This window comes from Rhinichthys klamathensis, unplaced genomic scaffold, assembly GCF_029890125.1.
Source record: "Rhinichthys klamathensis goyatoka isolate OS25496 unplaced genomic scaffold, OSU_Roscu_1.1 h1tg000096l_1, whole genome shotgun sequence".
Taxonomy (NCBI): Eukaryota; Metazoa; Chordata; class Actinopteri; order Cypriniformes; family Leuciscidae; genus Rhinichthys; species Rhinichthys klamathensis.
Genome location: NW_026606635.1, coordinates 701,460 through 709,986, shown reverse-complemented (window position 1 = coordinate 709,986; position 8,527 = coordinate 701,460). Strand labels below are relative to the sequence as shown.

General features: G+C 39.3%; 1 long non-coding RNA gene across 1 annotated transcript; it reads right to left on the bottom strand.

Moving 5' to 3' along the window:
• Positions 1-1,606: 1,606 nt before the first annotated feature.
• Positions 1,607-6,887, bottom strand: LOC130086523 (uncharacterized). Its single transcript, XR_008807218.1, has 3 exons — positions 6,857-6,887; positions 6,395-6,457; positions 1,607-1,671 (listed from the first exon to the last, which is right to left on the bottom strand). It is a non-coding gene; the product is annotated as an uncharacterized LOC130086523 (long non-coding RNA).
• Positions 6,888-8,527: the final 1,640 nt, after the last annotated feature.

Below are 8,527 nucleotides of genomic sequence, written 5' to 3'. Positions count from 1 at the left end.
TCCCGGCGTGCGCGAAGCACATGAGAAATTATTGGAGCGACCCGCTCGACTTCAAACACGGTCTCACGGGACTCGAGGTTAAGGACATGGCGGCGCACGGTATGGGCGAACCTCCCGCCGTCGAACCTTCCATCGCCAGGCACCTTAACCCCGCTCAGGGCGGGCTGCTCGCTCCCCCCTAAGCCGGTCTTGCCCAACAAGATGGACCGTTTTGCTGCCTCCGTTCACCAGGCAGCTTATAAATCCTCGGCCGTGGCTGTCAGGGCCCTTAACGTTTCTTCGCTCCTCTCCGCCTACCAGGCGGAGATCCTCGAAGAGTTAGGGCAACAATTGGAAAAGGGAAATCCTTCTGAAGCCCTGTGGAAGGAGATCCTCACGGTGAACGACCTCGTCCTCCGCAACGCTCGGCAGGCCGTCCAAGCTTGCGGGCGCTCCATGGCACTTTCCGTGGTCGGAGAGCGCGCGCTCTGGCTGAACCTGTCGGGACTCCCTGACAGTGAGAAACGGCGCATCGCGGGCGCGCCGGTGGAGCCTGGCCGGGCTCTCTTCGGCCCCGCCGTCGCACTGATGCAACAACGGTGTGACGATAAGAAGAAGGAGGATGAGGCTTTCAAGCTTTGCCTTCCCAGGAAGTCAGTCCCATGCCAGGCGCCCCCTGTGCGTTTGCCTAACCAGAAGAGAATATAATAGTGAATTTTATAAAATTTGAACTAAATCACACTTTATACAGACATTCCAAACAGACTTTTTACTCAATGGAAAAAATAAAGAAAAAATAGATTATGGTACAGTGCATTGTTTGCCATTTATTTAAAACAGGTAATAGGTTTTAACAATACATTAACAGTATTTAAGGAAAAAAAGTCACAGAAAATACATTTTGAAATTCAATGAGAGGAACCAGTAGGAAAAAACAGAAACCTTACAAAGAGGCACAAAAAAAACCCGAACAAACAAAAAACAGCCAACATGTCACATCAGCAACCAGGCCAGAGAGGAAGTCTGGGTCTGAGAGGAAAACATTGAGAACCAATGGATGAAAAATCCTTGATAGAGGCAAAAAACTGCTAAAACTTCCCAATTCTGCTTTTGAAAGATCTGGCCTGAGAGGAAAGAAAATCAAGAAAATCTTAGTGGTAAAATAAAGCACATGGCAAAAACTAGTCATCACATACTCTGCTAACACTAAAATGATCATGTTATGTACTTAACTAATCTCAGTTAACTAATTCTTTTGACACTTAAAAAACAACAACACAATGATCGTGACATTAATTCATAATAGATCGTGACACTAATCAATGTCTTCTGACGCCAAACGATAGATGTTTGTAATAAACATATTAATATTTTTCACTCATTTTATTTTTGTGTAAGAAAAACAAAAAAAATGAAATAGGCTACTAAATGAACCATAAATCATTACTTCCGATCTACTGTCATAGGAGTGTTCAACAGGGACATGGTGACGTGACCTAAGTGAATTGTGAAGCTCGTGGAAGTGTCCGTCCTCCTTGCTTCTGTGTCACTTCTCGAATAACAAATGCACAAATGTACTGCATGCTTGTGCACAAAGTTTGCAAGTAGCCTATGGCGTGAAACTCACCAAATATTATGGCTGTGTACTGTCTCAGTAAAACATGTGGAACATTTACATCAAGTCAATGATTCCTAGGAAAAAAAAGAAGAAAATAATTATTTCGAAATCTTTAACCAAGCAAAGAAATTCGACGTCACAGCACGGCGAACATTGAATAGTGAAATGCCTCAGCTGTTGAGAACTGTCTGTCTGAAAAACGTGTTTCGCGCCGAAAAGTGCAGTCAAGATATCCGTCTCTGCCTCGTCTTTCAAAAACAACCTCTTTGACTTCTTAATACTGTGTAGATGTGAATCTCACAAAAGCCGCAGGTCCTCGCACCACTAAATCGAAAACAAATATACATATTTATTATGCTTTGGGAATTTTAACAGCTTTACATTATTTGCATGGAAACTAAACAAATTGACCACTAAATTTTAATTACTATAATGGATCTGGATATTTCGAGTAGTTTTGTAATTATGCTCCATCTTATGTGCATGATATTATGCAAATAACATTAAAGGGGTGGTAAAATGCCCTTTTCACAAGATGTAAAATAAATCTCTGATGTCCCCAGAGTGTGTATGTGAGTTTTAGCACAAAATACTCCACAGATATTTTTATATAGCATGTTAAAGTTGTCACTTTTTGACGATTAGCAAAAACGCACCGTTTTGTGCCTGGCCCTTTAAATGCAAATGAGCTGCCTCAGAGGGCGGGGTTTCAAGAGCTCTTGTTGCGATTACCTCACGCAGACACACTAAAATGACAGAAACTGTTCTGCCTTTAATGTTAAAACAGAGTCAGACAAAGATGGAGAGACTCAAGAAGAAGTGACAACATGTAGAATGCAACAGGACGGCTCTGAATGGTTAGTTGATGAATTTATGTTGCTGATGTGGAGTTAACCATCTTGAATTAGCATATTCTGTCATGATAATCTATAAATCGCTTGTATAGGAACTGTTGTGAGATGCACACAAAGTGACTTTTTATTGCATGTGAAAAGAAGGATGCTAAAGTTTGAGCTGACTCACAAATGTCCTCTTATACAACAACTCTTCCTCTCCTCAACATGGACTGCGTGTCCCGGGGGCGGGGCTTATGTACATTTCAGGGTTGCTGATGTCACTAACCCGGGAGGAATGTCGTGTTGTCCCTACCAGCCGTTTGTTGTAGTCCTTTTCTTTAAAAGCAAATATCTCCCTTTGCTTTGAACGTTTTACAGGTTGGGAGTAATATAATAGAATAACAGTAAATAAATAAACTTACCTTGAACAGTGTCCTTCTTTAAAGCGCACAAAAAAACAAAAATAACGACTTTATTTCAACTATTTATTTCCTTCTCTGTTGGCCTCTAGTCAGTTAGCGTAGTGTGATAGCATAGAGCTACGTCACACGTAGGCTCACTATTGGCTGACACTGGTCATGTGGGTGATGCGTGTGACGTACAACACAGAAGCGCTGCGCTTTTACACTAGTGAACTCACTCGAGGCCCACAGAGAAGGAAATCAATAGTTGAAATAAAGTCGTTATTTTTGTTTGTTTGTGCGCACAAAAAGTATTCTCGTCGCTTGATAAACTTAAGGTTGAGCCACTGTAGTCACTCGGACTATTTTAACGATGTCTTTAATAACTTTTCAGGGAACAAGTTTCAATCCCTTAGAAGCCTATAGAGGAGTGATCCAGCTCTCAGATTTAATCAAAAATATCTTAATTTGTGTTCCGAAGATGAACGAAAGTCTTACGGGGTTGAACAACATGAGGGAGAGTCATTACTGACAGAGTTTACATTTTTGGGTGAACTATCCCTTTAAGACAGCCTAGAGGAGTGTTGCGAAACACTTTTGGTCTTTGACTGCTTTCTGTTCGAAAATAGACGCGTTGAAGATGCCCCGCCCCCACGTGCTATTTTTTACAGTCCATGACTGTTTTTTCCAGGAACAAACGGGTTTACACATAAATGCTGTTCATTTACCTCAAGTAATTAATTGATGGAACATAGACTGTAAATTTACAGGATTAAACTGTTTATTGAAATAACAGTATTTTACTGTTGGAAATTGGCTGTATTTTTACAGCAATTTTTTGTGTGACACTCGACTGCTGTTCCTCTGTGGGGTTTAAATGTGTAACAGATATAAATAATGACATAAAATAATACTTTCAGTTTAAGAGCAGAATTCACCCTTCGCTAAGCCCCGCCCTCCATAGTTACTGTTGCTACGCCTGTCAAGCTTTCGCGGCTGCCACGTCTATTACAGTGTGAATGCACCGGTGTCAGACATTCCCAAGGAGATATTTAGTCATTTTTGGCGAACAAGTGAAATATCTGAGAGAGCAAGACAAAAGGGACAGCAGTATGCATTCGAGGGATATATCCACGACATAATATGCAACCGATTAGAGAATAATTTCATCAAAATTGAAGCTAAAGCCTATAACGTTAGGTCCCAGCGCAAGCAGCAGCCGCCTCCTTAGCAGACCATTCACATGGGAAACACACAAATTGAACAGCTATGTTCATGCACAGCAGAGTAAGTGAAATGTGAAAATAATCTAATATCAAATCAATTTAAATCAAACAGCTTATCCATCAATCTAACACCGGGAGAGCCGCGATCGGATTGTGGTAAAGTTACAGGGGTAAAGTTAAAGGATAATTCCGGTATTTAACACTTTGAGTCTATTTTGTAGTTTGTTTTGGATGAACTAGAATGGTGGACTTAAAAATTTTGACGATGGGTCCTGTCTCGACTTTTTGACTATTTAAGAATCGCCTCTGAGCGCTTCAGAGTGTCCGTCTACCGGCATGCTCAAACATGTCCTTAAACAACCCTTAACGTTCGTTTTCAAAACTGTGCAACTCACCGAGTGGTTAGTGGTGTTCGTTGATGTTCCAAAACAAGTAGCGTAGCGAAATACAGTTTCTGTCGTGTTTTATTTGCCATTTTTTAAAATCGCATTGATGTCTGCTGGAGGTCTCAGTGCTCGTTGATATTACTGCGCTAGCGGAAACGGAAAGGGGTCTGTTTACATTTGGTTGTAGTCTTTTCGCTCGGTTCTCCGTCTCTCAGAAGGCTCGATACGTTCAAATATATGCATTATGAATATGAACAAAGAACCGCCATTATTTCCAAGCAATACGCGTTTTCTTTTTTGTTAATCCTGTCGACATTTAGTTGTGAATGGGTCTCCACACTGCTTGATCCACGCCCGGGATTTCTCCCCTTTGGCTTTTAGGTTTCGGGAAGAGAAAAAATGCCACCCCACCGTCCAAACTTTTAGAATACCGGGTATCAGATTTGCACAATCCATACGCACAACGCGTCGGCATGTTTGCCTCGCTCGAAAGCTTGACAGACCTTCCGCGCCTAGTTACGGTTGCTAAGCCACGATTGGCCAGTGGCGGTTTTCGGGCGTGGCTTAGCGAAGGGTCAATTCACCGAAGAATTATTAATATAAAATCACTGCTATAGAGAAAACAAGCGTTTGTCTTCAGTGACAACAGTTTGAAGACTATAAACTATAAACAGATCCAATAATTCTGTTATAACTAATCATCATAAATATATTCATACTGTGAGCTGATCAGTTAAAGTAGGCTATAATATCATTTAAACTTACTACCATATAATTCACTTTATTCTCTTCTAATGTCGGCCTCTTAAAATAAAATATTTCGTTACACATATTAGTTTATAATAAACACCTCATGGAAATATGAAAAATATAGTAAATGTTCCTCTTGTTGATATTGAGCCATCAGTGCATGTTATTATAAAGAAGCACAATGTTAGTCTTCTTAATCTTAAATCAGAAAGTAATAATTTGCTTCACATGAAATTACTTTTCTGTTTACTGTATTGCATAAAAGTTCTCGGAAACACTTTATTTTGATAGTCCAGTTTATCAGTTATTGATTATTAATAAACCCTCTGGTTAATATCTATGGACTCTTTATTGTGATGCTCCTCAACGGACTATAACTTTACAACTATATAAAATTATTATATACAAACTATAACTCGATTATTGTACTAATACTGAGAGTTAGTTACATGTACATTTATTTATGTTCTATTGTGTTCGCTCTAGTTTTTGGGGAAGATATATTGAAATTATTTACAGAACCTTTAATTAAATAATTGAAAACACAAGGAAGGGGAAACAATTCTCACAAAATAAAAATATATAAAACACAAACTCCATCATATACTTTGACAAAGAAAGATTAATATTACACTTCAACCCTCAGTATGAATATATTTATGGATTATGTGTTTTATCACTGTTTATTACTGGAACATGATTTAAGATTCCTCTCTGAATTCAGTGTGACTTTAATGCATTTACATGTTAAGAACTAATATTTCCATAGATTCAGTCCTGAATATTATATATCTTTTATATTTCTCTTCAGATAGACCTGAAACTGTGAGATGATGTGGAGCAGAAGATTATGATTAGGCCTATTTGCCGAGGGTCGTGAGAGATCGGCGTGAGAGATAACGAACTACACCTGTGAGACGCACCGGTCTCGCATCTCTCACAGAGGAGCGGCGACGGTGAAGATCGAGAGAGGACAGGCCTGTGTTTATGTTGTGTTTCATTTTTGTTTTGTGTAGCCAGCAGTCGTCCGCGAGGACCGCGATTTTTTGTATTTGTTTTATTTTATTAAAGTTTTGAACGTCTGCCGGTTCCCGCCTCCTTCTTCCCTGAACTACGATCTTCGTTACAGTTTGTAATATAAAACCACTAACAGAGAAAACAAGCATTTGTGGACTTTTGACTCAGAAGAGAAACTGACCTGTTAACTGGCAAGACCCATTTAATAAAAGGGGTTTCAAGCATTCTGGACATCTACGTGATTCTGAAAAGAAAAGATCAGTTAGTTTAAGACTATAAATAAATGCTTTAAATAATATTCAATACTTGTGTAAATAATGCATATAGTTCCACAGCAGATTTTGGCATGTTTAATGCGGAAACAAAGTGTGCAATTCTGGAGATAATTGTCAAGTTTAGTGTTTTCAACTGTGAAAGAAACATGAGGAACAGCGAACACAATAATCAAAAGTATTTTACACTCATCATAATTAAGTTTCAAGTTATATTGGCACAAAATGAACCACGAAACCAAAAAATGTCAACTATAAAAGGTCTGAAATGTATAAATGCTGTAAACATGGAATTATACATGTTTGTAATACAAAATCACTGATAGAGAAAACAAGCATTTGTGGACTTTTGACTCAAAAGAGAAACTGACTTCTTGACTTATGAACAGGAGAAGAGTCACTTGCTGAACCAGAGCCTGAAATGAAAAGGTCAGTTAGTTTAAGACTGTTAATAAATGCTTTTAATAATGTCAAATACTAGTGTAAATAATGCATACTTATACAGCGCACTGCGGTGATATGATGCCCATGTACAATGCCGTAGAAACCCAGTGTGCGATTCTTCTTCAGTGTCTTAAAGCGGTAGCGAAGAATAGTGTCTGCAACTGTGGAAGAAACATGAGAAACACACACACACACACACACACGTGTCAGAGAGTGTTGTTTTCCTCATTAATATGTGCTTTCTGAGTTATGTTATTAATTTGCAAACTTCTCAATCTCAGGCTTATCCATTAAAGTGGTCATGAACTGCATTGTTTTTTTGTTGTATAATGTTTCCTGGGGTGGATTTATAATGTTAGTATGATTTTTAGTAAACGCCCACTGCTGTGATTGGTTGTGAGACTTCAGTGTAAACGCCCACTGCTGTGATTGGCTGTGAGACATCAGTGTAAACGCCCACTGCTGTGATTGGCTGTGAGACATCAGTGTAAACGCCCACTGCTGTGATTGGTTGTGAGTCTTCAGTGTAAACGCCCACTGCTGTGATTGGCTGTGAGACTTCAGTGTAAACGCCCACTGCTGTGATTGGTTGTGAGTCTTCAGTGTAAACGCCCACTGCTGTGATTGGCTGTGAGTCTTCAGTGTAAACGCCCACTGCTGTGATTGGCTGTGAGTCTTCAGTGTAAACGCCCACTGCTGTGATTGGCTGTGAGTCTTCAGTGTAAACAGTGTTGTTGTGTGTTTTCACTCTCAATGTTAACTACTCATGAAAAGTGACAACATGAAATCATGACTTTGCGTAAACATACACGCCACTTTCAAGTCAAGTGGCGTGTTATCTATACGCATTTTGAGCTATCCTCGGGTCGGGGTAGGTCATATATTTATACAGTAATGTAACGTTAAGTAAACGGCGTTGATAAACACGCTGAAAAGCGATTATGCGTGTTGATAGCACGCCAAAAATGGAAATACGAATTGGCGTGTCATACATACGCCATTTCATGAGATCAGTCTGAAAGTGTTAACTATAGCATTACAATGAGATCTCTGGCATTATATTTAGATCGTGGCATTAAAGGTTGCAGTGATGAGCATGAAGCCGATCACAGACATGTTGAGCGCATTAATGCAGCGATCTCGTCATTGCAACTCAATTCCTGCACACTAAACAAATGCTTTCATCAAACCTAACAGTGCAAACATATATTGATATAAATAAGAGATTAGTTGATTCTAACGAGAGTTTTCAGGCATTAGAATGAACAGGGTTACTCACATGTTGTGGCGTTACTGTCGAGTCCACATCGTAAAAGCCTGAAAAGTCTGTCTGCACCGAGTTTGCGACTGATTTACCAAAGAATCCAGTGAATGCATCGAATACAAATAAATAATGTTCGACTGAGACATTCACAGTGTTGAAAAAATAAATAACCACATTCCCAGCATTTTAATCTCCTTAAACACTGTAAAATTCGGTTTGCCATTTGTGAATTTACATTTGTGAATATAAAACACATAGAAACAAAATACAATTTATAATGAAACCAGCATCCTTTGAGCAATGACCCTTAATGCAATAACCTAATATCACATAT